At 33.6% G+C, this 15,570-nt stretch overlaps 1 protein-coding gene across 6 annotated transcripts in view; it reads left to right on the top strand.

The window, feature by feature from the left end:
- The window catches only part of LOC121124234 (rap guanine nucleotide exchange factor 2), a 113,135-nt gene that overhangs the window by 36,867 nt on the left and 60,698 nt on the right, over positions 1 to 15,570 (top strand). For 2 of the 6 annotated variants that reach the window (XM_040719386.2, XM_040719384.2), the window contains exon 1: positions 14,308 to 14,487. The exons of the other annotated variants lie outside the window; for them this stretch is intronic. The gene's annotated coding sequence lies outside the window, so the exon portion shown is untranslated. Of the gene's footprint in view, positions 1 to 14,307; positions 14,488 to 15,570 lie in introns of those variants that run through there. 6 annotated transcript variants of the gene reach the window in all.

The following is a 15,570-nucleotide window of genomic DNA, read 5'->3' as shown; positions in this document are numbered from 1 at the left end:
GTATCTCCTTCTAAACTTGATATATTTCTTTTTTTATGGTGAAAAATGATGACAAACGACACTTTTCTAGTAGCAACCCATTAATAATTTTGAAAATATTGATTTGGTCAAAGGTCAAATGCCTAAGGTAATTTTTCCATCATTGATACCGAAAAAAGTTCTTAGTGTAAGCCTTAGGATTTTTTGCGGAGTTATTATTGCAATTCATATTTGGACTCAGAGTAGAATTGAGGATCGACGTTGGTGTAATTAATCTAATGAAACACATTAAAACGTAGCTGATCTCTCCCAAAACATTCTTCAAATTGTAAGAGTTACCATGTGTTGATTTTGGTTTCTGTTATTAACATCCCCCAAATTAGCATTACAGTTCATCAAGTTGTATTATTTCTTTTTCTCAAGCTGTTATCATGATTACTTCATTCCCGAGGAGAAAACATTTAAGCATTGAATATCCACATGTAAATACTATATTTCCCCGCTACTAATGCTATTTTTAATGGAAGGGGTTCTCCTCTTTAAAGTAGGAATTCATTTTCTCCTCCCAAAATCATAAAACAGGCAGTTGATATTAACAAAGGTCTTAATTCAAGTGTACCATATATCTTGCTCCTGCCCCCTCCTACGCGCTCTTACAAAAAAAAACTAAGATTTGAATAAAATATAACCCCTGTCATTTAAGTATGAATTAACTCACGCAGCTGTTTGGTATGTAGCATGGAGCGTGTATAACGTGGAGTCCAGTCTTTCATAGTGACTGTCCTAGATTGTAAAGTACTCATCAGTCATCTTTTCAATATGATTTTTTTTCTTCTCAAACTGATTATCATTCGTTCATTCTTAAGGAGAGAACGCATAATTCGAAGGGATGTAGGTATTGAGTAATTACGCGTGAGTGTGATCATGAAAAAAGGAGAGACGCCCTGAGGATTTCTTAGGAGAGTTTAGGAAGATTTGCCTCTTAGTCGTCGACGACTAATAACTCAGGGTATTAATGCTTTTGTTAAACCATTTTTTTTTTGTTATCAATATGTATGTGTCTATGGAAAGTGCAAGCCTTGAAATGTTGGCTATGAAACAAACAGAGAGAGGAAGTACTTTGCATTTGTACCTTCTTGCTTGCATAATCATAAAATTACATGTCCTAACCAATCCTTTTGACTCTTCTTCTTCTCTTCTTTCCTATTTTTAAAATCAAGAGGCACCTACTTGGCTATAGTATTATACATTGTATATAATAGGTCATGTAGCAACTATCAACAACGTTATACAAGTGATAAATTTGTTTTTATTTTATTAAAGGGACCTTGATCACGCATTTGCTCAGAGAAAAGAGTCGATCAACACGCAATAATGTATATTTAATTTCCTCTCCCAGTTCTAATCACTTTTCCACCTACATTCCTTCTATCCCAAAAACTTGCTCAAAAAAGTTCAAAATATTGTTTCGTTCTTTTTGATTAATTCATATTTTGTATCACTATTTTTATTATCATTTCATATTCTTTTGTGTTAGGGGTTCCTTGACCGACTCATACTGTTATTACCTATTATAAGAGGCCCAGTCAAAGGTGTTACTTACTACTAGAGTACCGGGTGATCCATTGACATCTGAACACTTAATAATTCAATTAATTATGAAGATTGAGTAATTGGAATTAATTCATGATTGGCTATGCTAAAACATATATAGTTAGTTTCAAAGCGAAATAAATCAGAGCTCTCTAACTACACCTTTCTGGGTGCATGTCAAGGAGAATGTCTGCCGTGTCCGTCATCCAAACACCAATGCCCTCTAGGTGATTGCCAGCCAGCACTGGGACACCATGAAAGAGGACTACATCCGCGCCAGGTGGAAGCCACCATTGTCACTAAGGGCGGCTACATTAATGACTAATAGAGCTCAGCCACTTAGTATTAACTTAGTTTAAATTTAAATTATCTTCTTAATTAATAAATTATATAGTGTAGAATTTTATAATTCAAAGTGTGTAGATTTTAAAGAAGTAACCGGTACATACTTAAATGTAAAGTTGTTCAGATGAATGCGTGTGAAAAAAATATATATATATAGTTCGCAAACTAAAGAGTTTATTTTTATTTTTCAAGGCTGATTTCATTATTATTCGTTAATCATTGGAGGGTGAGCATCTTAATATAAAGTCATCATCAGTTCGTTTGCTCATGAATTGGTGAATAAATCCTTTGCATTTTTCAGTCTGGGATTTTGTGTTGTAGTCCACAAGCTGATCCGTGTTTTTACTTTCTAAAGCGTTTATCATTATTCCTTCATTCTTGAGCTGAGGACATCTAAGCAATAAGTTTGTAACTGATGAGTCATAAGTGTAACTCATTGTTAGACTTACCTAGAGTAGAATTGAGCGTTGACAATGGAGTAATAATTCCTGTCTATGTCCTTGTTTGATAAGAAGAAAAGCTTAAAAACATTTCCTTCGGCTGCCAGCTAATATAATGAACTGATCTCAAACGTTATGTCAATTGTCAGAATTACCATAGGTGAAAATAATACTCTAATGAAAGAGGGCCGGCCCGTAGTTGCTACATCAATATATGTTTTTATATTTTCTAAAGTTAATTCTCTTGTTCTTTCATTCTTGAGGAGAGAACAAATACTCATGATTTACACGTCTAGTCATTAAAGACGGAGAGTAATCCTGAAGATTTGTTGGTGATTTAGAAGTGTAAGTCTTTGTTAAATCAGAGTAAAATTGAGGATGGACATTGAGGTAAATCCTCCCTATATCATTGATAGAAACGGAGGAGGGTATACGTTTATTTCCTTCATCTCGAAGCTGTTGTTGCGAGTAGTGGGTCTAATGAAACATCATTGTAGCTAAAATACTCCCTTCTCAATCATTTTCCCAATTGTCAGGATTAGTATGTTGATATACCGGGGATAAGTCAATTTTTTTACGGCTATAGCCATACTCTCTAACTCGCTGTCTGGGAAAAAATGGTAAAATTCTTTTAAACTGATTTAAACCTATCGCCAATATAATGTTTATATTTACCTTTATATAATGTTATAGTTGTAGTAGTAGAACGTATCTGTATAATAATATATTTTATTTCGAATTATCTTGTTAAACCATACTAAAACAAACTTGCTAATTCTCTTTTTTAATTCGTATATGTACGCGTTCTCTCTTTTTCGTTTTTTGGATTTTTAATTTCTCAAATACCCCATGTTTTTATCAGCGGACAAACGTGCATCAATGTCAATACTATATTATAGTTGATGTGTATCCCAGTGTCTCAAAACTTTTTTAAAGTTGTGGTCTAAGTCTAAAGTCCTAATATACAACTTTGAGGATTGTAGTTCTTTGAGTAATTACGTAATGCAGCTTGTTTGACTGCATTAGGACAAGAAAGAAAGTTTATGAAGAGACAATCGCCTCTTCTTTTGGCACATCCTGGATCATAACATAACATAACAAAGTGAAAATCACCCCTCTTGCCTAATATTATGTATTTTGATGCTTGTTTCTCTGTCCATGAGTCTTGTCCATTATGAATAATCCATCATGTCTGTTTATATTGTAATTGATGAAGGAGTATGAAGTGATGAGGACTTCTTCCATTTGGATCGCTGTTGTGTTTTATTTATATATATATATATACAGTGCGCGGGGATCAAATTGTCGCCATTTTATTGAAAATCAAAACTATGACGAGCATATAGGTATAGAGTAGCCATTCATTTGATATAATCACCGTTGGCATCAATAACGGCCTCTGAACCGGTCGCAGGCTCTTCTGACCATCTCATTGTCCGTGTTGCCGAATACCTCCTTGATGGAGTCCATCAGGCTGGCCTTGGTGCTATGGGGATGTCTGTTGGTATGTTTCTCGACATAGCCCCAGACAAAATAGTCCAAAGGATTAAGGTCGGGAGAGTTAGGAGGCCACAAATCCTTAGTTACGACGTCATAACAGTTCTCGGTTAACCACTGTATGGAGATTTTGGACACATGGCAGGGTGCTGAGTCCTATTACCACACCCAGGGCCTGTTATGGCAGCCCAGATCCCTCACCATGGCCTCATGGACCTGGTGGGCCATCCTCAACCATCTTCTTCACTTTGTCGACAAAGTCGCCTGACCTTTCTGTCGGCGCCCTCCTCCTTGGGTGCCCTCTTTATGGTGGGATCAACATCCCAGGTGCCCTATAGCTTCTTACGGATACGCTGAACAGTCCGTAAATTCACTCTTAAGGTTGAAGCAATCATTGAATTGGAGATTTCACCTCCATTATTAACCAATACCATGACTACGGCGGACCTCGAAAGCTCCTTGTTCCACTTATAGCTCTTTATCTTCTCATATGATGACAGCATGATGCTAACTGAACTACGTATCGTTAGCTGACAAGAATAGCTTTCCTATTTGGTAACCGGTTTTTTATTTGATAATGTCGTCTTCAAGTTATCAAGGTTTAAAGTAGGCCAAAATTTGATCCCCACTCCCTGTATATATATATTATTATCAGTTAAAAAGGTTTTTACATTTTTTCCACTTTCTCACTTATTTCTTTCTTGCCATTTTTGCATAAAGTCCTCAGACTTAATGTACATATTAAATTACCTATTAGTAGTATAATTTGACTAAATCTATAAAATTAAGGATCTAAATCAGGGTAATTATTGCGGAAATGTCCTTGCATGTTAGGAAATTGGACTTGCATTTATTTTCTAAATTGCACAGCTCCTCTCCTCTAAAACATTCTTCAAATTATCAAGGGTTCTTTTATTTTTATATACTGGCAGGTCATATACAAATCAAATACATATTTCATCTTCTCAGTCAAGGTTTTTTATTTGTTCTATTTCACTCCGAGAAGCTCCAAATATACGTTCATAATAAGAGAGCGTGCAGCTTTAAAACCATCATTTGTACCATAGCAAGGCTTTTTCTCTATTTACATACATATAGTTGTATGATTATGATGGATTAATATACAAGTTCAGGGCTAATTAATATCATTATCCCATTTTCTTCTTCTTTTGTTAAAAGAAGAAGAAAATCCAATGTAAGCGGAATAAGGATGCAAAATGCAAATGGTGTTTTTATACCGGGTGGTCCATTGAAATTGAAACTTACTAATTCAATCATTAATGAAGGTTCAGGGATTTTAAATTAATTCATATTTCCATATATTAAAGCAGAATCAATTAGTTTGTAAACAAAAGAAACTTGAGCTCTCTAGCGTACGTACAAGTCCAGGAAATAGCACTTGAACGTGATTGAAGAATTTGGATTCGTGCACTTTAAGTTGTTAGGTATCTCTAGGACTACCATGTCCGCCGTCAGCAAGTATGAAACGTTAGAGAAGAAGAAGGGATTTATCAACGAGGCTAAACTGGTCCTGGAGGTGTTAAAAAAAAGGTGAGGGTCATCCCCTCATGTCCATGAGGACCAATGCAAGAGATTTTGAGGTTTCATAGCAGACTGTCCAGAGAGCTATGTAAAAAAGTGGGTGGAAAGTCCTTGAGAGGGTGGAGAGGCAACTTTTGACACCAGGAATGAAAGAACCCAATCTCATCCATTACAAGACCCTGGTGAATGAGTCTTTTGAACTCTTTTTTGACATTTTTGCCCTGCAATTTTCTTGTTGCCTAACTTTGTTCTAATAGTATTGATGAGTGTTAGATCCGTTGTAGGACTACATTCATAATCAATTTTTTTCTAATTAGGTTTTCTCCATTTATCAGTTCTAAGGATTGGTTAGTTGGCCCTTCAGTCCTAGCTATCTTAATATTTACTTCACTACCAGCTAGGATGAAACCGATCGAAACAAAGAAAAGAATGAATCATGGCTAGAATGTATTAAGTGTTATATTATACGAGGGTTGTTTGATAAGTTTCTAACCTCAAAGTAAAGATGTCCGCACTCGTATATAATAGCTAGTCACAAAATCTATCTAGCATCTGTTGACATTAACTTGCCAAAGTTTTGGGCATTTTTGGAGGCGCAGTTGTAATGTAACTGTCGTTATATTGAGTTGAAGTGAGTGTTTTGTAAATTTGTAATAGATGCAGACATATAAATACTTGCTGTGTTAAAATTTGAAGCGTCTAAGTCAATCCGACTCTGAGGCATTGAGCCAAAAATAACTCGTGATTCGTGAACAATTATTTTAGAGAAACAAACGCAGAGTACTACAGGGTGCGTGAACAAAATCTGCCGCTTCAAAAAGCAACAACTACAAGCTTATTTTATAATATTTATTGATAAAATAAAAACAAATATCTTTATTACGATATAGAGCAGCTATCTATTCAATGTAGCTCCCGTCTGCGGCCAAAACCCGCTCCATGTGGCTACGAAACCGAGAACAGGAGTTTTGGATTTCTGCTGCTTCTATCTTACTGAATTTCTCCTTGATGCAGGTGATGAAGAGACTTGGTGTTATGGGAGGAGCGGTTGTCATTTTCTCCACGTAAGGCCAGACAAAGTAGTCCAAGAGGTTCAAATCCGGTGATGAGGGAGGCCAAGAGGAGAAGGGTACGAACGCAAAAACATTGCTTTTCATCCATTCTTGCGTCTGTTTAGCTTTGTGGGCCGGAGCCGAGTCTTGCTGCCATATCCACGGCCTGTCGCTGACAACAGACTTGCCATTGCTTTCATGGAACGCTGGGGTCCTCGTCGATGATGTCCCTGACCTTGTTGATGAAGGTGACGTCCCGGACAATCCTGGTGCTCTTCTCCTCCTTCTTCTTCCTGTCAAGCACGTCCCTCAGGTCTGATGACTCCTCCAGTTGCTTCCTGAGACTTCTGACCGTTCCAACTGGCATTGACAGAAGGCCAGAGATGTCAGCATTGCTTAATGTCATGTGATCACTAAGCATAATCTGAATAGCAGCGACCCTACGATCTCTCTCATTGAACATAATGACTTTTCTTGGGCACTTAAAATGATGCTATCGCTACAAGTGGTAATAACAATAACTAAGTCCTATGATCCGGGAAAATTTTAACACCAAAAACAGACGGATCAGACATGGAGTAATGTCGTCTTTAAAATGCGGCAGATTTTGTTCACGCACCCTGTATTTGGACGGGTTACAGAGATGGGGGCGTCGGTGGGAGAAGTGTGTAGAGTTACAACAAGACAATGTTGGAAAATAAAGTAAAAAAATCAGAAAAAATGTGTTGTATCTTTGTTAGGTCGGAAACTTTTCAGACCACCCTCGTGTATATATATATATATATATAAAAGGTCAGTGTTTTCCAATTGGTATTATGTACTTACTAAATGTTGCCCATATCATATATAATTAATTGTTAATTTTATTATTTTTAAATTAAATTCCTTATTGGAGGAGTAATCATTTACCTGAAGACACACCTAGTTTGTCCATAATTTCATGAACATGGAGAGGTGCAACCCATGAAGATTTTTGTGGAATTATGTCTGTTTGTTTATTTAACATTGGACAAGGAAAGGTATTCATCATCCAGGTTGAAAACATACCACCCTGAATTCATCAATCAAAAAATAAGAATGACTATATTTGTTTATATGACGAAAATGGAATTTGTCAAATCTTTGACATAGGGGGATTATTCAATCTACATTATTCCTTATTTGGGATTGATGAATAACAAGAAGATTGTATTGAAAAATGTAAAAAAAATACTCATAGGGACACGTTATCTTAATGATAACCAAAGAAAAATTAAAAAGATTTGATTAAAATTTAGCTTCTTCATGTTTAAATTCTAAACTAAAACGATTGACTATAATTATATAATCGGTAAATTTAGATTGAAAAAACTCATTGTATACAATTTTTGTATTTGTGGTATTCAGTCCATTTGATGTAAATATAATCAAACCTCTACCCCCTATTGACACACTTGAAAATGCTTCATATAATTGACCATGTGAAATTACGGATTTTGGTAAATTCAAAGCAATTTATTGAAATGTTTGACCCTGTGATTTATTTATTGGTATTGCCATTACTGGCTTGCCATGTTCCTTCTTGAGCCATGATGAAGATGCATACTGAGACTTACTTGTTAATGATATTCTTCCTTACTTTAAAGTCTGTATATGTCTCCGTTTTTGAACTAATTGCGTTTGTATCCATGTTTTTCTAAGCGGGATGTACATCGCACATAAATTATTTTAATACAAAGTAGGATATGTAAATACTAGTCATAAAACTCGGATCATTTTTTTTCGGTTGTGCCTTAGGTTATATTTTCTTTCTCAGTTTGGACCTATATTTCAATCCAGACCGTGATCTTAGACCGTAAACTGAAATTCAATTGTTTTAAAACGGAGGTTTGATTATTCTGATCTCAATCTATGGTCCAATTTCTCCTCTTTATTTGTTGAACAACGAAAGAACCCCATTTCCTTCCTTGCAAGACTCTTTTGATTGAGATTGCTCTTAGTGTTAATGGTGGCTTCCAAGTGATGGCGGAAGGCCTATCATACGCTGCAGGTATAGTCATTTGTTATGGCATCCCAGTACTGGCGGTCAGTGGCTTTGAGGGCCTCAGTGTTTGGATGACGGACACTGCAGGCCTTACTGTGTCACAATAGTTCAAAAAACTGGGGTTGAGATCTCATACACACATATATTTATAGTATCAATTTTGTTGAAATTATAATATGAATTAATAAATTATATTTTGTTCAAGTGTAAAATTGAAAGTGTTCAGATTTTAATGGACCACTCAGTCCAAATAGGTCTAGACCGAATTTTATATGTTAAAAATTATTTTGTAAGACCGATCCAGGTAGAATTTTTCTTCAAAACTGGGCCAGACCAAACTTGACCGAATCAAACCCGTCTATGATTTTCAGACTCAAAACCTAGACTAATATTTATATTGTTTATTTATCATGTACAACTTGTGAATGTAATGATTTTTTTCTCAAAATTGAGTTTGGTTTAGTTTCATTTGTATTCTTTGACGAGGATCCTCAATTTCAATCAACAAATAATTGTAATTCTCCATTTGCGTGCATTGTGCATTTAAAGTAGCAAAATTGATTGTAACAAATTAAAAAAATGAGAATTTGATGGATTTATGGTTGAAAATGGCTATTCTGCATTCAAAATATGTCTATTTTTAACCCCTTATCGGATTGATCTATTTTCAAATCCATGTCAATTTCTTGGAGACATAAATGAAAAAAAATATCATTTAATTTTTTTAAATATAACCAAATCTGAAACAATATATAAGAAATATGGTATTGCTTATTTCTGAGAAACAACATATCAACTGTGGATGTTTGAATATTTGGAGAGGGGCGAGAATCCAATCATAATCAGCTAATCGTTTTGTGTGTGGGTTGAGATCGAACAATAAACCAACCGAATCCCCTGCAACACCAAAGAAGGTATTATCGGTCAGATCAAGAAGAATTCCAGGATTTACAGAGGGACCCTGTGGCCAAGACCTTATTGCGTTTTCGGTCTTGTATATTGTCCGTAATGGACGCTAGAGGTGATTTGATTTTATAAGACATATCAGTCCATCAAGCTTTCAAAATCTGGTTTTATTTGATAACTGGTTGAGAGACAATTGAGTTTGAAAATAAAGTCATTTTCGCGGCATGGAGAGCTTGTACACCCTATGCATAGGCATATTTCTTTAAGAAAAGTAGGCAATCGTTATTTGTTTAGGTAATAATAAGGATTCTTGTAAAAATATTTATTCATTTAACCCTTACATAATAAATAATATCATCTAATATTTTTCTCAATTTGTATGTTGTTAAATCGACCTATGTATTGTACGACTGCGTTATTCTCAGGTCTCAAATTACATCAAATGTTGTATGCACAAGTACAATTTGACTTTGTACATCTGTGTGTGTGTGTCTTTTTTTTAACTGTACAAAGTACCTAAGTGAGATCCTTGAACGCACAATTTGTCACAATCCATCATCATTTTATCCAGATTATTTTATAGGGTATAAGAACATCTTTATTTAGCAGCCACATTTAGCCATTTCTTTTACAGGTTATTTTATTACCGTACCATATAAATTGCTTTTATACCTTCTTTTGCAACAGGTGTATAAAAAATTGTGCACATGATTCATAAAAGGTGTAGTAAAAATAAATTTACTAATTTACCAATAGATGCCTGTATTAGTAATGTGTATCACGGCTTGTGTAACTACGATCTGTTTACGCTAGAAGGTGTTTGAAAAAGTAGAATTTGTACTAAAAAAACTTTTATAGTCAATTTAGTGATTGTTTGACTCAAATTTGTTGTAAGGGTTGTCAAAGATGAACACCAAGAAAGATAAAAGTCGACATATTTGACAGTTTTTCTTCAAACAAGATGAAAAAGCAAGCCAGGTGGCTGTAATTGTAAATAGTGTTGAGGGTGTTGTTGACTCTGTTACAGAAACCAAAGTTGCCACTTTACAGATTTATTTGCTCTAGCACCTGCCTTTTTTATCAAAATTACTCTGCTTTTTAGATTCAAAAACAATTTTTTTCAAGTTTATGAAAAGTTGATCATTCGAATTACATACAAAAAGGTCATTTAAAATGAATTAGTTGAAGGAAAATATTATAGCTAAATGGATTTTGCTATATATTTAAATAAAATCACGGCCAATTCGGGTTTCATCGATTCCGTTCCGGTACTTTTGATGTCAAAGATGCGCAAAGCCAATTTGTCAAAAATGTGGATAAAATAATTGAAATCGGCGAGTCCGACCCTCATTTAAGCACTCCTTTGATTGCTCATGAACATTAACAAAAAAAATCCATTAAAATAATGGATTTTTCTTTACTTCATCTTATATTAAGTATGTACTTAATATGTCCTCCTTTGACACGGACCACAGCCTTAAGTCTCTTAAAAACACTAGCTGCCAACAAATCAAGTTATAGAAGATATATTACATATGTTTTTAGCTCTTTGAACATCATCATTGGCTTTCCTTTGTTCCATACGGTTCCATAAAAAAATATTCTGAGTTTTTTAAGGATGAGTTTTCCCCCGAGAAGGTTTGTCCTGATCAATCCCCCACTTAAAAAAGGGATTAGTAACGCCACTGAGTATAGTACTAAACTATGAAATAATTTATGAATATTTTATCGTTTAACTCAAAACTATATCGTCGTTGCCCGATCTGGTTCAAACCGAGGGTGTACGCCTGGGGTAGACTGGAGGGACTGCAGCCCCATCAAATTAAAGGGTTTTTTTTTTCTGTTTACTCAAAATTTAATTTAAGATAAATTTTCCAAAAAAATTCCAAAAAAATGGATTTTCTGTAAATAGCTGTGGATTTTTAAAATACTTCTACAAAATTTTTAATATTTGAACTTTTTTTTCCAAAAAAATTTATATGACATATTAAATTTTTGAAATTTTTTGTGATCAGTCATATATTTTTGATTTTTTTCTCAAAAAAAGTATTTTTTTGTGAAAAGCTATGGATTTTTGATTTTTTCCCAAAAATTTAATTACTTTTATATCATTATAGATTTTTGAAAAAAAAAATCCTAAAAATTTAATACATTTGGAAATTTTTTCAAAAAATTTATAAGTTTTTGTGAGCAACTGTAGACTTTTTAAATTTTGAAGATAATTATGGATTTTGAAAAGAAAAAAAAAAAAAAAAATTAAATTTTCAAAAAAATTTCGAATAAATTTAGTATTTTAAATTTAATTTCTTAATTTTTTTTTCAAATAAAAGCCTTCCCCCCTCTTTAAATAAAATAATAAATGTACATATATAATCCTGTGGACGCCTGGCGGTTTCCTTTCCGGCTTAGGAATCATAATTACAGGAAATCGATATAGGTAAACATTGTAAACCAGGGAGGGGCAACAGCCATCATAAATAGGGCCAAATATTTTTCAGCACTATTAATGGACTTACCACGCACTTCAAATAACCGGATTTGACATACATGTGCTACAAATGATTCTCAATAAAAACTCATACTATATGTATGTTTAATGTGTCAAAATAAAAACAAATCTTTGAAATTTTTGGAGAAGTAGGTAATCTTCTTCCCATTTTGGCAGAAAAGTGCGATTTTCTCACTCAAGTGTTCTCATTTTGCCGCTCCTAGTGGCGATGGCTCTTGACTTTTTCTTCTCTTTTGAAAAAAGTAGCCCGATCCCCGCTATTGTTTGCATATGGTGCCCTCTATTATTCTCTTATTTTTTCAAATTTATTATTGATCTAATTGCGGGCCGCAGACCTGTTCTAAACTATGCAAAGGGACTAAAATAAGGATTATTATACCGAGTTTTGAACCGAAACAAAGGAATCTCGAAGTCATTACTCCTCACACGATTGTTATTTCAACTCTTTTATGTATATAATTAAATGTAATCATAACGCTGTTGACTTCAAGAGAGAGAGAGAGAGACTATGTTATATCATCCTCATCCCTCAGGTGCTCATCACCATCGTCATTAAGTAATTATGCAGAGCGTCAATTTGAATAAAAAAGTTTGAAGTGCCTTGTTATATGTAATGTGTCGTTGTTTCCCATTGGAGTTGTTTTCTCATAGCCTTTGAGAACTAATTAACGTCAATAATGGTACGCTTCCAGCAAAATGCCAAATTGCCATCTACATAGGTGTGCGTCAACATAAAAACAATATAAAAAAAAGTCAAGGCAAACAAAAAACCTCAACTAAATTTTTTTTGCTTGATAAGTACAAACACCCCAATATGTCTTGGACATATTGGAGTCAATTATAGGCTTTATATTCAAAACTCTGGGATGATTTAAGACGCACGGAAATTGTATATATTTATACTTATAGAAGACCCTCTGTTTAAAATGCAACACTTTTTTAAATGGTGTGCCTTTATCTTTTTTTTATATATATATTTCGATAACTTATTTTAAACAATTGTATAAAGAGACTGTAAAAAAAAGAAGTAAAATCTACCTGGAATATTGAGTGTCATTACCAAAAATTTTGGAACAAGGCAGAGCTTTTACTCTGGAGCTATTTGTGCTTGGAAATTCGCTATCAGAGATCTCAATCGTGCTGGACCGTAGATCCTCTACTGAGTATACGGTGACTTCAGGAGGCTTGCTAAAAGCTTCCACTCGGGTCTAGATCCAGGCTTAAACAATTGGTTGACATCATTGAGTGGTATGAGTGTTTATTTCCGTCGTGTAGTTAGTATATTTTTTATCACAGTCATCATTTCCTCAGAGTCCAGATCCATAATATATCAATATGGATGTGTATTCTATTATTTTGCAAGTTAATTTAAACCAAAGCTATTGGTTCATTGAGTTAGCTTTTTGCTAAGGGGATGAATTATGATAATAATTGAAGAGTTGTTCCCAAAGTTTGGGTCACGAGATGATTTCCAAAAAGGAAGAATATCATTTATATTGACAATGATGTTGTATAAAAATTAAATAATGATGATTGGACATATTTTTTATAAGTCTTTTGGGGATCATTTAAAAAAGTGTTTTACAGAAGACACAAAAAAAATTAATGTGATACGCCTCTTTTACCACCACAGCTTATCATCTGTCGACTGATATGGAAGAAATGAGTATCAAACTTTCATGTGACGAACTCAGGAGACTTGTGAATAATAATTACACTCTGCTGGCTAAAGGAGCTTTAGATTTATATGATTTGCTTCAATTTTTTTATATGAGAAGACCGTATTAACTTTGTTTATAAAAAATAAGTACAGATCGCGGTGGATGATCTTCAAGAGTTGCTTTGTCCAAAATTAAATATACAATAGATTGGCTTGCTTAGTTCACTGTGTAGATCCGTCATATTTAGGCCTTGATTCGTTTGTAAAACTATTTGCAAATTATTTGTTTGTGAGTCTCAACGTTGATTCTATTTACCACAAAAAAAAAAGAAGAATTGATAGTATATAATTGATTCCAAGTTGTACATATATCGCTGATTTATATTTGCAATATATTCGATTATTTCTTTTTTCTTCTTATATTTGTAGAATTAAAATATTTATTTTTGATCCATTTTCTAATATAACTTATATCATTTGGCTCTGGGTTAAGCCTTCAAGTCATTTATTTGCATTAAATGAACTCCCAATTTTAATATTCCTTTCGCAATGAGAGGTCTAAGGGTTGCACAGAGTCTAGCCATATATTTTAAGGGTCGGACTAAAATAAGTTTTGGAATCACTGCAATAAGCAACACTAAGATGCAGGACCTTGAAATTCGTCTTTATCACGTGAAAATGGATATATAATAACACACCAACATATATTATACAATTTTGTCCTTATCAAGTCTACATAAACTTATGCTCTTTATCAATCCTTCAAGAGGAAACTCCTAAATGAGACACTAATATACTCCCTAGTATCATTTAGTTTAGTGTTAGAATTAAGATTGTGTTGGTTGTGCTTTGTTCATTCATTCCCTCTTCATCCTTCCCGAGTCATACAGGAGATATAATCTACTATTAGTATCGGTGAATTCGCTAATACATATACTCAAGTAATGGTTTTTTTAATTATACAGAGTTGTTTAGTCACCCCCTGTAACAGTATTTTGAGCTGTGTGTTGTGTTTTCTTCATAAAGTGTATCCCAAATCTCAACGGCTCCTCGTACTATGAGGAGCCAAACAGATTCTGCACTAATTTTATTAAAGTTATATAACCAATGGCAATAATAATGGGAGTCATTCTCTATAAGAGGAGTTGCGTGAGGGTGTATTAGTATTTTGTTCCGTTATTTAAATGCATACAATATTTTATAAGTCTATATGATATTCACAATATGTATATGACACAAACTTTTCTATGCTTAATGACTAAGAGTGAGTATGGGGGATATTAAATGCAAGTACTACTAATTAAATGAGGAGATTTAGTTAGCGTGAATTATTGATGTTGTTTATCTGTACAATAAAGGTTACTAAAGGTTATACTAGGGGGACCCGTAGAAAAGCCCTTTTTTCAAAAAATCAAACTATAATATTTACTTCCCAGTTAAATAATATAATACATATTATTGTTGGTGATTGAAAGTAGTGTTTTGATGTAGTTTAGCTCATTTTAAATTATCGATTTTTTCTCACATATGTTGATATAATTTAATCAAAATTCAAAAGTCAAAATTTGGAAAAGTTTGAGATATTGTAACCCAAATAAATAAGTATTACAATTTAACTCCTATTATTTTATTTTATTTTTCGGTATAATTTTACATATTGATGCTTCAGATAAATCATTTTAGGTTTGACAGTTCGCTTTCTACGATTTGTAGTACAGATCACTGACCTATAATGTAAATCTGATTATGTCTTAAAACACTGATAGTTTGCTCTATTATTCAACACCTTTAAAATATAATTAAGTCTAATTTTATAAATTTCCAACTTGGATTTGATTTTTTAAATGTTACATTTCTTAACCGGCTTTGAAACTGTTGCAAACATTGAAAAGTCTCATTTCAATGCAATTAGAGCAAAAACTACTTACTCGTATAATCTCTAAATAGTCTCATAGAATAAGAAACATATGTGGTGCGTTAACTTAAAAACAATCTTGAACATTCATCTAAAACAAATAGAAAAT

Source organism: Lepeophtheirus salmonis, chromosome 9 (genome assembly GCF_016086655.4).
Source record: "Lepeophtheirus salmonis chromosome 9, UVic_Lsal_1.4, whole genome shotgun sequence".
Classification (NCBI taxonomy): domain Eukaryota; kingdom Metazoa; phylum Arthropoda; class Copepoda; order Siphonostomatoida; family Caligidae; genus Lepeophtheirus; species Lepeophtheirus salmonis.
This window is presented reverse-complemented; position numbering and strand designations above follow the sequence as displayed.